The following is a 14,179-nucleotide window of genomic DNA, read 5'->3' as shown; positions in this document are numbered from 1 at the left end:
TAATACTGCGGGGCATTAATTCCTGGAGTGTGTACGAGATGGTTTTTCAAACCAATATGTTGAGCAGCCAATTCGGGAACAGGCCATTCTAAATTGGGTATGGTGCATTGAGAAGCGGTTAATTGAGAACATTGTTGTGCGGGGTCCTTTGAAGGAGAGTAACTGTAACATGATAGAATTCTTCATTAAGATAGAAAGTGAAGGAATGCAATCCGAAACTAGGGTACTAAATCGAAGGTATGAGGAGTGAGTTGGCTATGATAGATTTGGGACCTTCATTAAAAGGCATGACGGTGGATAGGCAATGGCTAACATTTTAGGAACGAATGCATGAATCGCAACAGTTATACATTCCATTCTGGCACAAAAACACAGAAGGACAAGAGCCGCAACCATGGCTAACAAAAGAAGTTAAGGCTAGGATGCGATGCAAAGTGGAGTCGTATCAATTTGCCAGAAAATGCAGCAAGCATGAGGATTGGGAGCAGTTTTGAACGGAGCAAAAAAGGGCCAAGAGATTGATCAAGAGGGAAAAATAGAGAATGAGAGTGCACTTGCAAGGAACATAAAAGCGGACTGTAAAAACTTCTACAAACGGGAATATGGTATTGAGATAGACGATCAGCCATGATCATATTGAAAGGCAGAGCAGGCTCGAAGGGCCGAATGGCCGACTCCTGCTCCTCTTTTCTATGATTCGATGACTCGGTTGCCAAGATTTCCACCTTCAGCAGGTGGTGTCAGATCGACCGTCCATTGCACACCGTCCTCCATTTTCACTTCCATTTACTTCGATACTATTAAAAGTAATTGACAGAATATTATGGGCTGATTGCCTGCAATTTCCGAAAGTGCTCTCCCGGGGAGTGACGCTCCACCGCAAGTTCCACTGCCCGGATTGTGAGTCCGCTGAAGGCAGAATTAACCCCCGGTGATGAATGGGGCAGAACAAAACCCCGCACGGCCTCGGTTTCGCGCTCTCCACAATTTGTTTGATCAGTTTCCCTGTTCGGGTTTTATACATTCAATCATTTTAACATTTTTGTTCTTGAAATGTCTCTCATTTACTCCGCAGATATTTTTTGTCATCTCTCAATTCCTTGATATCCTGAAATAGATTCCAGGTCAGTGAAAGAATGACATGCCCACTAACTCCTGTTTGTCGCCTCTGTTCTGTCCTTTTCCCAGTTCCACGAAAACTGTTTCACTTTGTTTTGAGTCCACACTAGAGTTATACCTGAACCGTTAAACTGTCCTTTGTCCAGATACTGACCGATCCGTTGGGTATTTTCACCTCTTTCTTTCATTGTTTCAGATTCACAATAATTGCAGTTTGAACCATTTCTTTCCAGTTTGGTCTGTTTCTCTTCTGTTACCTTCTATGATTCTAAGATATGATCGTCTGTTAGTTTTGTGATGTTTAAATAATCCAAACTCATCCCATGTCCCTCCCACTGACCTGATGTTCTTGTCCACTGAAATGCCTCTCGGATGTTGACAACGAACTGACTCCGTCCACCCCTTCTTCAGCTGCCTGTTCCAGTCTGTCCCGGTAGAATTTCGTCAACTGGATCAGTTGGTAACCTTCAGACTTTGTCAAGAACTCAGTGATCGCAGTGTTCGGTCTGTGAACAACAATGGAGAAAATTATCACATTATCGACCTTCCATCCGGGCGGCGTCATTTCCTCTGATACCAAACGGCTGACGCCTCCTGTGAGCCACGTTATCAAATACCTTCTGAAAACCCATATATGCCGCATGTGTTACAATCCATTGACCGATATATTTTCGTCTCAACACGGCAGTCTCAAATTTGTCAAATACAATGTCAAATGCTACAGTTAGCCGTTGCAGCCTTCACTGAATCTTAAATGCTAAATAATTCGACGTGAGATTTCAGATTCGAGGGGTTTGTCCACAAATGACGTTGACTAATTAGTCTCGAGTTATCTTTTTATAAATTCTTTCTTGGGACGTGGACGTCGCTGGCGAGCCGGCATTTATTGCCCATCCCTAATTGCCGTTGAGAAGGTGGTGGTGAGACGCCTTCTTTAACCGCTGCAGTCCGTGTGGTGAAGGTTCTCCCACAGTGCTGTTAGGAAGGGAGTTCCCGGATTTTGACCCAGCGACGATGAAGGAAAGGCGATATATTTCCAAGTCGGGATGGTGTATGACTTGGAGGGGAACGTGCAGGTGGTGTTGTTCCCATGTACCTGCGGCTTTTGTCCGTCGAGGTGGTAGAGGTCGCGGGTTTGGGAGGTGCTGTCGAAGAAGCCTTGGCGAGTTGCTGCAGTTCATCCTGTGAATGGAGCCACTGCAGCCACTGTGCGCCGGTTGTGAAGGGAGTGAATGTTTCGGGTGGTGGATGGGGTGCCAATCAAGCGGGCTGCTTTGTGCTGGATGGTGTCGAGCTTCTTGAGTGTTGTTGGAGCTGCAGTCATCCAGGCAAGTGTGGAGTATTCCATCACACTCCTGACTTGTGCCTTGTAGATGGTGGAAAGGCTTTGGGGAGTCAGCAGGTGCGTCACTCGCCGCAGAATACCCAGCCTCTGACCTGCTCTTGCAGCCACAGTATTTATATGGCTGGTCCAGTTAAGTTTCTGGTCAATAGTGACCCCCAGGATGTTGATGGTGGGGGATTCGGCGATGGTAATGCCGTTGAATGTCAACGGGAGGTGGTTAGACGGTCTCTTGTTGGAGATGGTCATTGCCTGGCACTTGTCTGGCGCGAATGTTACTTGCCACTTGGCAGCCCAAGCCTGGATGTTGTCCAGGTCTTGCTGCATGCGGGCTCGGACTGCTTCATTATTTGAAGGGTTGCGAATGGAACTGAACACTGTGCAATCATCAGCGAACATCCACATTTCTGACCTTATGATGGAGGGAAGTTTATTGATGAAGCCGCTGAAGATGCTTGGCCCAGGACACTGCTCCGAGGAACTCCTGCAGCAATGTCCTGGGGCTGAGATGATCGGCCACCAACAACCACTGCTATCTGATTGACACATTCTCCTTATTTTAACACAGACATTACTTGGTCTCTTTCAGTCCACCTGGATATTTTCATCAACAATTGTTTTATCAAAAATTGTGAGTTTTGAAAAATTGTGGTCATAGTCCCTCCTATCTGCTCTCTGAATTCCTTTAAAAGCCTCGGTTGCATTATCTCTGAGCTCAGTGGCATATCCAGCTCGGCAATTAAATTCACAACCAAATCCTTCCCTAAAATTGTCTCGAAATATGGCTCGCTGAAGATGCTGTATCGACGCCTTTGTATTGAATAATTTTACTGTAGACAGTTTGATACTGTGATACTTTGATGCTTTGAAACTAACATTTGCACATCTGCCATCATTTTTAGAAACTGACTGAAATATTTTGTATCTCCCCAAAAGTTCATCCACTCCAGCCCTGTCTTTGCGACACTCGAACACATCTCTCATGATTCTGACTTTCCAAATGTGTTTGGAATGATTTGTAGATTCACAGACATAACACACAATCTGAACTCCAATTCATTGGACTGTTGACCAGTTCTCGTTTTTTTTTCTTTTTTTAGTATCAAGTTACTTCTTCTGTCACTATATCAAAAACCTCCTTCCTTTTTTCCTGCGAATAACTTTTCACTATTTCATCAATCTTCTGTTCCTGCTCCAACAGTTTTATTATTTCCACTCTCTAGTCTCAGATCCGGATATTTCACACGCTCCAGTCCTATCAGGTGAAACCCTCCCACTGCTCCCTATACCCATTCTGTCAATCCGTTTTGGCTGGTTGGTGCAGATCGTAACCGTCCCTACCTTTCGTCCTGAACTCACCCTAGTGTCCCAAGAGCATGAACCCTTCCCTCCTGCTCCAGCCCTGCAGCCGCACATTGACCTGCCTCATATTGTCCTCAGTAAGCGGCCCAGTGCAAAACAATTCGGAGATCACCAACTTGAGGCCTTGTTTTTCGGTCTCGTGCTCAAATTCTAATATTCTCTGTAGAAACGTATTTCTAACCGTGTTATTGGCTCCGACTATGAATATTTACCGCTCTCCTTTCCTTCCCAGAGATTGTCACACCTGTTGCAGGAAGTACTTCCTTGTGGCACCATGGAGGCAACTTACAATTTGAACCTGCTCAGGGCTGCAGAAGAGTCTGTCTATTCCCCTGACCATAGAATCTCCCACCACTCTCGCTCTCCTATTCCTGTGCCTTACCTGCCTCTCACCACTCCCCCAATGATCCCTGGTTTCACATTGTTACTCAGGAAGACCAATCTGATTCACTGTTTCTATCCACCTTCCAGTCCATAACATCAGGTGTCTATTGCCAGTTCCACTACTGAGATCCCTCCACCTGTGACTGCACTGCCCCACGAGATGGTCACTCACTTTCTTCTATCTACACACCATATGCTCGGTTTCTTCTTCCTGTGTGAGCAACAGGATCTTGTTCGTGATCTTGACCCTTTATCAGGACACATTTGATATTTTAAAGATTGTTCTGAACCTACCGGTGTCTATTCCCTTTCTTGTTGATGATGTTGGATCTTCTCCCCTGTTTGGACCTTCAGCCATGGTGGTAAGAAGCGTTCCAAGATTCTGACGCTCTGTAATAAATATATTAATAGGAAGGTTAGACTGAAATATTATAATGAGAATGATAAAACGGCGTCTTGTTGAATATGATATCAAGTCCCTTCTCCCCCATCAGGACAACAGCTGTTAGACCTCGGATCGAGCATTTCCCGACTTTTACGATCAACTCTCCACATGAGGTGCGGCACAGACAGCTGCCCAGTGAAACCCAATGAGTCCCTCTGATCTTCACAACCCAGTGAGAGTCGGCCGAGATTCTGCACTCGCAGCACCAATTGGTAAGATTTGGTCACAGTGCAGGCCAGCACCAGACTTATTCCTGAGGTAGTGAATATTCTGGAGGGCAATATGGAACGGCTGATGAATTAAATGTTCCTTCACTCGTTGTTACCCAGTCTGGCGCTGTTGTATTATTTTATTCACAGATTTGTTTTTAATATTTTTGATTTGTTAAGTTTTGATATTAAATTCTGATGTTTATGAGACTGATATCTATCTACATACACAATATTTAGCTTGGTGTGATTTCTCTGCTCTCTTTGGTAGTGACATTGTTCGTGTGTTCATGGAGATGTGTTTTGGTTGGTGCTTCTATTTGAATATATTTACCTTATCCCTCATAGTATCAGCTCCTGACTAATGACCACTGTTCAATAATATTAACACTCATGTTTAATATTATGAATTGCATAACTTTAAACAGGTGCTGCACATTTATTTTTGGATTATTTTTAGGTGTCTCACAATCTCAGAAAACATCACAACTATATAAGTTGAAGATTTGACGGCTGTTTTACAATCATAATTCCCCATTGTGTGTGTGTCTCGCTCTGTGTGTGCACGCACAGGCAAGAGCAAATAATCAAACTATCAGTCACCGTCCTTTCCTTTCCACACTGTGGAAATGTAAAAGAGATTAGTCTCGGTCCGTAATTTCTTCAATCAATAGTTGAAGTCATTTGCTGACAATTGTGTAATAAACGGACATGAGCAATAAAAAAATATATTTACACCTACACTAATTGCATTCGTGCAATCAAACACAAGATTAACTTATGTCGTTACTTTTTATATGAAGATTAGTGATAGGTCCTCCTGCCTATTTTTAATTTCAGTTGTTACGTTTTATATAAAGATTAGTGATTGATACTCGTACTTGGCGGTAAATTCAGCAGTTATTTTTTATGAAAATATTCGTGATGAGTCCTCCTGCCTGTTTTTAATCTCAATAGTTACTTTTTTATGTGATGGACCCTCCTACCTGCTGGTAATTTCAGTGGTTACTTTTTAAATAAAGATAAGTGATGGATCCTCCTCCCTGTTGGTCATTTCAGTAGTTTATTATTTTACTAATATTAGAGATGGACCCGCCTACCAGTGGGTGATTCCAGGAGTTACTTTGTTTAAACAGATTACTGATGGACCTTCCTCCCTGTTATAATTTCAATCATTGCTTTTTATTTAAAGATTAGTGATGGACCCTCCTGCCTTTTGGTAATTTCTGTAGTTTCTTTTTTAACAATGATTCGTGATGGACCCGACCAACTGTTGCAGATTTCAGTAGTTACTTCGGTTATCTAAAGATTCGTGATGGACCCTACCGCCTGTTGGTAATTTCAGTAGTTGATTTTTATAAAAGGATTAGTGATGGACCCTCCTACCTGCTGGTAATTTCAGTCGTTCCTTTTTTTAATCTAAAGATTATTGATGGACCCTGCTGCCTGTTGATAATTTCAGTATTTACTTTTAATATATAGATTAATGATAGACCCACATACCTGTTGGTAATTTCATTTGTTACTTTTTATATAAAGTTTAGTGACGGACACTTCTACTTGTTGCTGATTTCAGTTGTTAATTTTTATATAAAGATTATTGATGTACACTGCTACCTGGTGGTAGTTTCAGTTGTTATTTTTGAGGTAAAGATTAGTGATGGGACGTCCTGCTTGTTGGTAATTTCAGTGGTGTATTTTTTATAACGATTACTGATGGACCCTCCTACCCGGTGGTAATTTCAGTTCTTACTTTTGATATAAAGATCAGTGATGGGCCCTCCTACCTGTTGTAATTTCAGCAGTTACTCTCGATATAAAGATTAGAGGTGTGCACTGCTACCTGGTGGTAGTTTCAGTCGTTTTTTTAGGTAATGATGAGTGATGGGTCCGCCTGCTTGTTGTTAATTTCAGTGGTTACTTTTTTATGCAAAGGTTAGTGATGCACCCTCCTACCTGTTGGTAATTTCAGCATTTACTTTTTTAATAAATATTAGTGATGTGACATCCTGCCTGTTGGTAATTTCAGAAGTTCATTTTTTAAATCTGAACATTAATAATGCACACCACTGCCTGTTTTTAATTTCAGCATTTACTTTTTACATAACGATTTGTGATGGACAATACTCCCTGGTGGTAAATTCAGTGCTTACTTTTTATCTAAAGATTACTGATGGACACTCCTCCCTGTTGTTAATTTGACTTGTCACTTTTTATATAAAGATGAGCGATGGATCCTCCAGCCTGTTTGTAATTTCAGTGGTTACTTTTTATATAAGGATAAGTGATGGATCCTCCTCCCTGTTGGTCATTTCAGTAGTTTATTCTTTTACAAATATTAGAGATGGACCCGCCTACCAGTGGGTAATTCCAGGAGTTACTTTCTTTAAACAGATCACCGATGGAACTTACAACCTGTTATAATTTCAGTCGTTGCTTTTTATTTAAAGATTAGTGATGGACCCTCCTGCCTTTTGGTAATTTCTATAGTTTCTTTTTTAATAATGATTCGTGATGGACCCGACCAACTGTTGCAGATTTCAGTAGTTACTTCGGTTATCTAACGATTCATGATGGACCCTCCTGCCTTTTGCTAATTTCCGTAGTTACTTTTTATATAAAGATCAGTGATGGACCCTCCTACCTGCTGGTAATTTCAGTTGTTACTTCTTTTATAAAGATTCGTGATGGGAACTCGTGCTTTTTTGTAATTTCAGTAGTTAGTTTTAAAAAAGGTTTGTGATGTGACCACCTGCCTGTTGGTAATTTCAGTAGTTACTATTTTATGTAAAGATTCGTGATGCACCCTCCTCCGTGGTGTAATTTCAGTTGTTACTTTCATTATAAAGATTATTGATTTTCCCTCCTGCCTGGTGGTAATTTCAGTAGTTACTTTTTATATAAAAGTATTAGTGATGGACAATCCTACCTGGTGGAAATTTCAGTCCTTACTCTTTTATCTAAAGATAAGTGATGGACCCTCCAGCCTCTTGGCAATTTCAGTAGTTACTTTTTAAATAAAGATTAGTGATGGACGCTCCAACCTGTTGGTAATTTTAGTCGTTACTTTTTAAATCAAGATTAGTGATGGACACTCATCCCTGTTGGTAATTTCAGTAGTTTCTTTTTGATGAAGATTAATGATGGACCCTACTGCCTGTTTGTAATTTAATTAGCTAATTTTATATAAAGATTAGTGAGGAAACTCATCCCTGTTGATAATTTCAGTGTTTTTTTTAAAGATTAGTGATGGACACTAGTAGCTGTTGTTAATTTCAGTAGTTACTTTTTATATAAAGATTAATGATGGCCCTTCCTACCTGTTAGAATTTCAGTAGTTGCTTTTTATATATAGATTAGTGATGGACCCTCTTGCATTTTAGTAATTTCTGTAGTTTCATTTATCATAATGATTCGTGATGGACCCTCCTACCTGATGGAAAATTGACTTGTTACTGCCTTTTTGTAATTTCAGTGGTTAGTTTTTTTCTTAAAAAAGTTTAGTGATGGGACCTCCTGCCTGTTGGTAATTTCAGTAGTTATTTTGTCTGTAAAGATTAGTGATGGAAACTCCTTCCTGTTGGTAATTTCAGTGGTTACTTTTTATACAAAGATTAGTGATCGGCACTCCTACCTGTTGGTAATTTCAGTAGTTACTGTTGTTATCTGATGATTAGTGATGGACCCTTCTGCCTGTTGGTGATGTCACTAGTTACTTTTGTTATCTAAAGATTCGTGATGGACCCTCCTACCTGTTGGAAAATTGACTTGTTACTTTTAATATAAAGATTTGTGCTGGACCCTCCTTCCTGTTGATAATTACAGTAGTTGTTTTTTATATAAAGATTCGTGATGTACTCTCCTACCTGCTGGTAATTTCAATAGTTACTTTTGTATGTAAAGTTTAGTGATGGTCCCTCCTACCCGTTGGTAATTTGAGTTGTTACTTTTTTATAAAGATTAGTGATGGGATCTCATGCCTATTCGTAATTTCTGTTGTTACTTTTAGTATAAATATTAGTTATTCATCCTCCTGCCTTTTTGTAATTTCAGTAGTCAGTTTTTAAAAATTGGTTGGTGATGGAATCTCCAATCTCTTGGTAATTTCAGTAATTACTTTTTATATAAAGATGAGTGATGGACCCTCCGACATGTTGGTAATTTCAGTAGTATCTTTTTCTGTAAAGTTTAATGATGGACACTCCTACCTGGTGGTAATTTCAGTCGTTATTTTTTATGTAAATTTAGTGATGGACCCTCCTACCTGTTGGTAATTTCTTTCGATAATTTTTATAAAAAGGTTACCTGTTGGTAATTTGACTTGTTACTTTTTATATAAAGATTAGTGATGGACCCTCCTACCTGGTGGTAATTTGTGTCGTTAATCTTTTCTAATATTAGTGATGGACCCTCCTGCCCGTTGATAATTTCAGTAGTGACTTCTTCTTTAACGATTAGTGATTGACCCTCCTCCCTGTCGATCAATTCAGGAGTTACTTTTTACATAAAGATTAGTGATGGACCCTCCTACCTGGTGGTAATTTCAGTAGTTACTTTTTCATATAAAATTTAGTAATGGACCCTCCTACCTGGTGGTAATTTCAGGAGTTACGTTTTGTATAAAAAATAGTGATGGACCCTCCGACCTGGTGGTAATTTCAGTCGTTATTTTTATATGAAGATTAGTGATGGACCCTCCTACCTGTTGGTAATTTCAGTTGTTACTTTTTTTTACACAGATTTGTGATGGGACCTCCAACCTGGTGGTCATTTCAGTAGTTACTTTTAATATAAAGATAAGTGATGGACACTCCTCCCTGTTGGTAATTTCAGTAGTCACTTTTCATGTAAAGGTTAGTGATTAACCCTCCTACCTGTTGATTATTTCAGTAGTTACCTTTTATATAAATATTCGTGATGGACCCTCCTACCTGTTGCTAATTTGAGTTGTTATTTTTTGAAAAAAAGATCTATGATGCGCCCTCCTAACTGTCGGTAATTTGAGTTGTTATTTTTTATATAACGTGTATTGATGGACTCTCCTCCCTGTTGATAATTTCAGTATTTACTTTTTCTATAAAGGTGAGTGATTGACCCTCCGACAGGTTGGTAATTTCAGTCGTTAATTTTTGTATAAAGATTAGTGCTGGGGCCCTGCAAGTTTATTGACGTTTTTCCACCTCTCGCACAGAACCATTTATTCATACTGATGTCCTCTCTCCTCAATATGTTGTAATCAGGAACATTTCTCTGTGTTCTGTGGAAACCCAGGCCCTGTTTTAAAGATACCTGATCACATTTCTCATAATTCTGACTTTCCAAACGTCAATTCAATGGAATGTTGACCCGTTCTCGTTTTACTTTTTAAGATCAAGTCACTCTTCAAAACCTCCTTCCATTTTCCTGCTAATAACTTTTCACTGTTTCATAAATCATCAGTTTCTGCTCCAACAGTTTTATTAATTCCACTCAGTGCTGTGGCCCTCCTACCTGTTGATATTAAAAGTAACTACTCAAATTACCAAGATTAACGGTCAGGAACGACCGATCTGTGTGAAAGATGGTTTCGCCTGAACCGGTTTCCCTTTAAAACATTCTGGAAGTTTGTTTCTCTCCAAAGGGAGCGGCCTCTCTTTATTTAGTTGAGCCAGTTCAACACCGTCACGAACATACTTCAGCAAAAACAGAAGTCCCTGCTCCATTCTCCCACCTAATTCGCATTAAACTAATCAATTATAATTGATCAGGAACAAGTTTTGGCTCCGATTTTGCTCCTGTCCTGTGATTGGATGGCGTTCAGTCCAGCCTCGTGTAACCATAGGCTGATTTTCCAGGTGCCCGGCAGAGAGCGATGATCGGCCATTGCGAATCTGTTAACCCTTTACTGAGCTGAACTTTGTGTTCGATCAGTCTTTGATCAGTGTACCGGGAACCAAACGGTTCAGTAATTAAAAAGAGCCAGTGTCATAGTTTAAAAAATGCAAATAGAGTGAGAAAGGCCAGTTTCCCACCCCTGTTTACTGAATATCAAATTCTAACATGAGGAGGAGGCACATCTGGACTAAGATGGTGCAAATCTCCAGAGTTCGTGTTCCTGCTTTCTGTCCCGTAATCGCTTTAAAATGTGCCTGTGGGGAGATTGGTGGGGTCCATGAAGGGATAAGCACTGAAATTCCCAGTGTAAAATACCCGGCCTTCAATCAGTGTCTGAGCGAACAATTAGTGAATTGTTCCATCCGCGAGGAATGGAGAGCTCCCTCCGCCGGAGAACATATCTGACAGCGGGAAATCGGCATTAGAAAAGAGGAAGGGGCAGAAAAAGTTAATTTAAATCAAATTGACACGACATGAACCTTACCTTGATCCCGCAAGTATTTTCCGCCTCGCAATGTCCGTGTAGATTTGAAAAATTATATCCTTGTTATTTCAATGTAATCAATCGACTGCAAGTTCTTTGCATTATTTTAGCAGTTCACAACTTGAGAATTTGATCTGATCCTTGTTATGTGAGATTCAGAGCTCCGCCCCCTGTGAAAGCTGCTGCCAGGCATCAGGATGGATTTCAACACAAACATTCCTCATGTGTTTCAGAACAGGGAGCGGCCTTTCTGGTGGAATCAAATCGAACCGGGTTGACAATTCGCTGCCACGTCAATTGTGAACAAAGATGGAGATAAATTTTACTTTTTCTCTTCTTGTGAAAGAGAAGTTCAGAAAAACAGATATTTGGTGAGAAATAAATAGTTACATTTGCATCAGGGACATTGTTCACTGAAGTCCCATCGATTTGCTGATGTTGGCGTTTTCAATCCTGTGGCCAAGAGCCAGTGTTTCGTCAGTGAGCAGAGGAGAGGCGATTTCTGCAAGTGAGGATATTAACCATTAAACCGCCGAATTAAACTATTGCGAAGCATCAATCAGATCAATCACTGGGGGAATGGACAGTATGGGTAAATGCTGGGTTTATATATCATTAAATACATCGTTACATGAACAGCGTGGTTAAATGGTGGGTTTATATATCATTAAATACACTGCCAAATGGACAGTGTGGGTAAATGCTGAGTTTATATATCATTAAATACACTGTTAAATGGACAGTGAGGTAAATGATGGGTTTATATTTCATTAAATACACTGTTAAATCGACAGTGTTGGTAAATGGTGGGTTTATATATCATTAAATACACTGTTAAATGGGCAGTGTGGGTAAATGGTGGGTTTATATATCATTAAATCCTCTGTTAAATGGGCAGTGTGGTAAGTGGTGGATTTATATATTGCTAAATACGCTGCTAAATGGACATTTTCTTAAATGGTGGGTTTATATATCATTTAATACAATGTTAAATGGAGAGTGTGGGTAAATGTTGGGTTTATATATCATTAAATACAATGTTAAATGGACAGTGTGTGTAAATGTTTGTCTTATGTATCATTAAATACACTGTTAAATGGACAGTGTGGGTAAATGGTGGGTTTATATATCATTAAATACAATGTTAAATGAAGTGTGGATAAATGGTGGGTTTATATATCATTAAAGACAATGTTAAATGGACAGTGTGGGTAAATGATGGTTTTATATATCATTAAATAAACAGTTAAATGGACATTGTGGGTATATGGTGGGTTTATATATCATTAAATCCACTGTTTAATACACATTGTGGGTAAATGGTGTGTTTATATCATATTAAATACACTCTTAAATGGACAGTGTGGGTAAATGGTGGGATTATTTATCATTAAATGCAGTGTTAAATGGGCAGTTTAGGTCAATCCTGTGAATTTTCACATTAAATACACTATTAAATGGACAGTGTGGGTAAATGTTAGGTTGATAAAGCATTAAATACACTGTTAAATCGACGGTTTTGGTAAATGGTGGGTTTGCGTGGAGTCAGGGTGTGTTAATTGAAATTTCTAAAATGATAAAATGATTCAATAGAGAATTACATAGAATTACATAGAACATATGGCATTGTAAAAGGCCATTCGGCCCAACATGTCCATACGACACACGAGACTCCACCCCCTACTTCTTCTATCCCTACCACCATATCCTTATATTCCTTTATCCGTCGCTTGTTTATCTAAGTTTCGTAAATGCATCTATTCTCGTCGCTTCAACCATTCTCTGGGTGAAAAATTTCTGCTGAATTCCCTATTGGATTTACCCCCAGAACCCTCTGCTCCTCTCCCCGATTTAGACACTTATTATCCAAGCAGTTTGTGGCCCCCTTATTTTTCCTACTAAAATGTAATACCTCACACTCATTAGGTACAGATAATGCATTTCGTCTGATGGAGGAGTCCAGAACAAGGGGACACAATATTAAAATTAGCACTCGGCCGTTCAGGAGTGAAATCTGGACGCAATTTTTTTCACACAAAGTTTACTGGAAATGTGGAATTCCCTCCTCCAAAAGGTTGTGGATTCTGGGTCAACTGAAATTTTCACGGTTGTTAGAGGCAGATTTTTTTTGTTCACGGTGTGAAACGAAATCGATCAAGGGCAGGTAAATAGAATTCAGGTTGCAGAGCGGTCATGATCTAATTAAATGGGAGAACAGATTCGAGGGGCTGAATGGTCTACTCCTGTTCCTATGTTCTTATATTTAAACATGTGCTGGATTCCGGAATTTGGCGAATGTGAAATTTAATTAGAGTTTCTGTGCAATGACTTCAGCAACTGGAGGGTTTACACGATCCCTTTACATGGTTGTATCGTAGTATCATAATAGGTACATCACAGGAGTCCTTTCGGCCCATGATGCCTGTGCTGGCTCTTTGAAAGAGCTTTCAAATTAGTCCCTTTTCCATTCTCTTTCCCCAAAGCCCTGTAATTTTTTCCTTCAAGTTTTTATCCAATTCCCCTTTGAAATTTAGTGTTGAATCTCTCTTTTTGCCCCTCTTATTTCCACCTTTTTTTTTGATCTCCTCTGTTCCTTCTGTATTCAGCCTGGTTCACTCCTGTATTATAAACCTTACATTCGTCATAAGCCTCAGTTTTCTGTTTCATTTTAATATCTCTCTCTTTAGTCATCCAGGGAGCTCCAGCTTTGGATTCCCTTCCTTTCCCCCTCGTTAGGATGTGTCTGCACTGTGCCCGAACCAAGTAGGCTCTGACTGGCTGTTTTTATTTAAGGCAGAGCTCCATCGGTTCTGAACTTCGCAGAATTCCAGGTGAGTAAAGATCAGAGAATCGGTGCAAGAGAATCGAAGGTAAACGTTGTTAAATATAGTTTTGTAAACACTCCCATTGTTCCACCCTGTGTCCAGTCAGAATTAAACAGTGAAACCCCGAAACCAACC

General features: G+C 40.0%; 1 long non-coding RNA gene across 10 annotated transcripts in view; it reads right to left on the bottom strand.

Annotated features, from left to right (window-relative positions):
- The window catches only part of LOC137312940 (uncharacterized), a 117,359-nt gene that overhangs the window by 71,331 nt on the left and 31,849 nt on the right, over positions 1–14,179 (bottom strand). For 8 of the 10 annotated variants that reach the window (XR_010960949.1, XR_010960942.1, XR_010960948.1 and 5 more), the window contains 3 exons: positions 11,220–11,721; positions 4,502–4,597; positions 1,460–1,625 (listed from right to left, as the gene is read on the bottom strand). This is a non-coding gene — a long non-coding RNA (uncharacterized lncRNA). Of the gene's footprint in view, positions 1–1,459; positions 1,626–4,501; positions 4,598–8,495; positions 8,614–11,219; positions 11,722–14,179 lie in introns of all 10 variants that reach the window. The other 2 variants (XR_010960947.1, XR_010960943.1) reach the window with 2 other exon arrangements.

Source organism: Heptranchias perlo, unplaced genomic scaffold (genome assembly GCF_035084215.1).
Source record: "Heptranchias perlo isolate sHepPer1 unplaced genomic scaffold, sHepPer1.hap1 HAP1_SCAFFOLD_44, whole genome shotgun sequence".
In the NCBI taxonomy this organism is placed as follows: domain Eukaryota; kingdom Metazoa; phylum Chordata; class Chondrichthyes; order Hexanchiformes; family Hexanchidae; genus Heptranchias; species Heptranchias perlo.
Note: the sequence above shows the minus strand (reverse complement) of the source record. Positions and strands in the feature narration are given on the sequence as shown.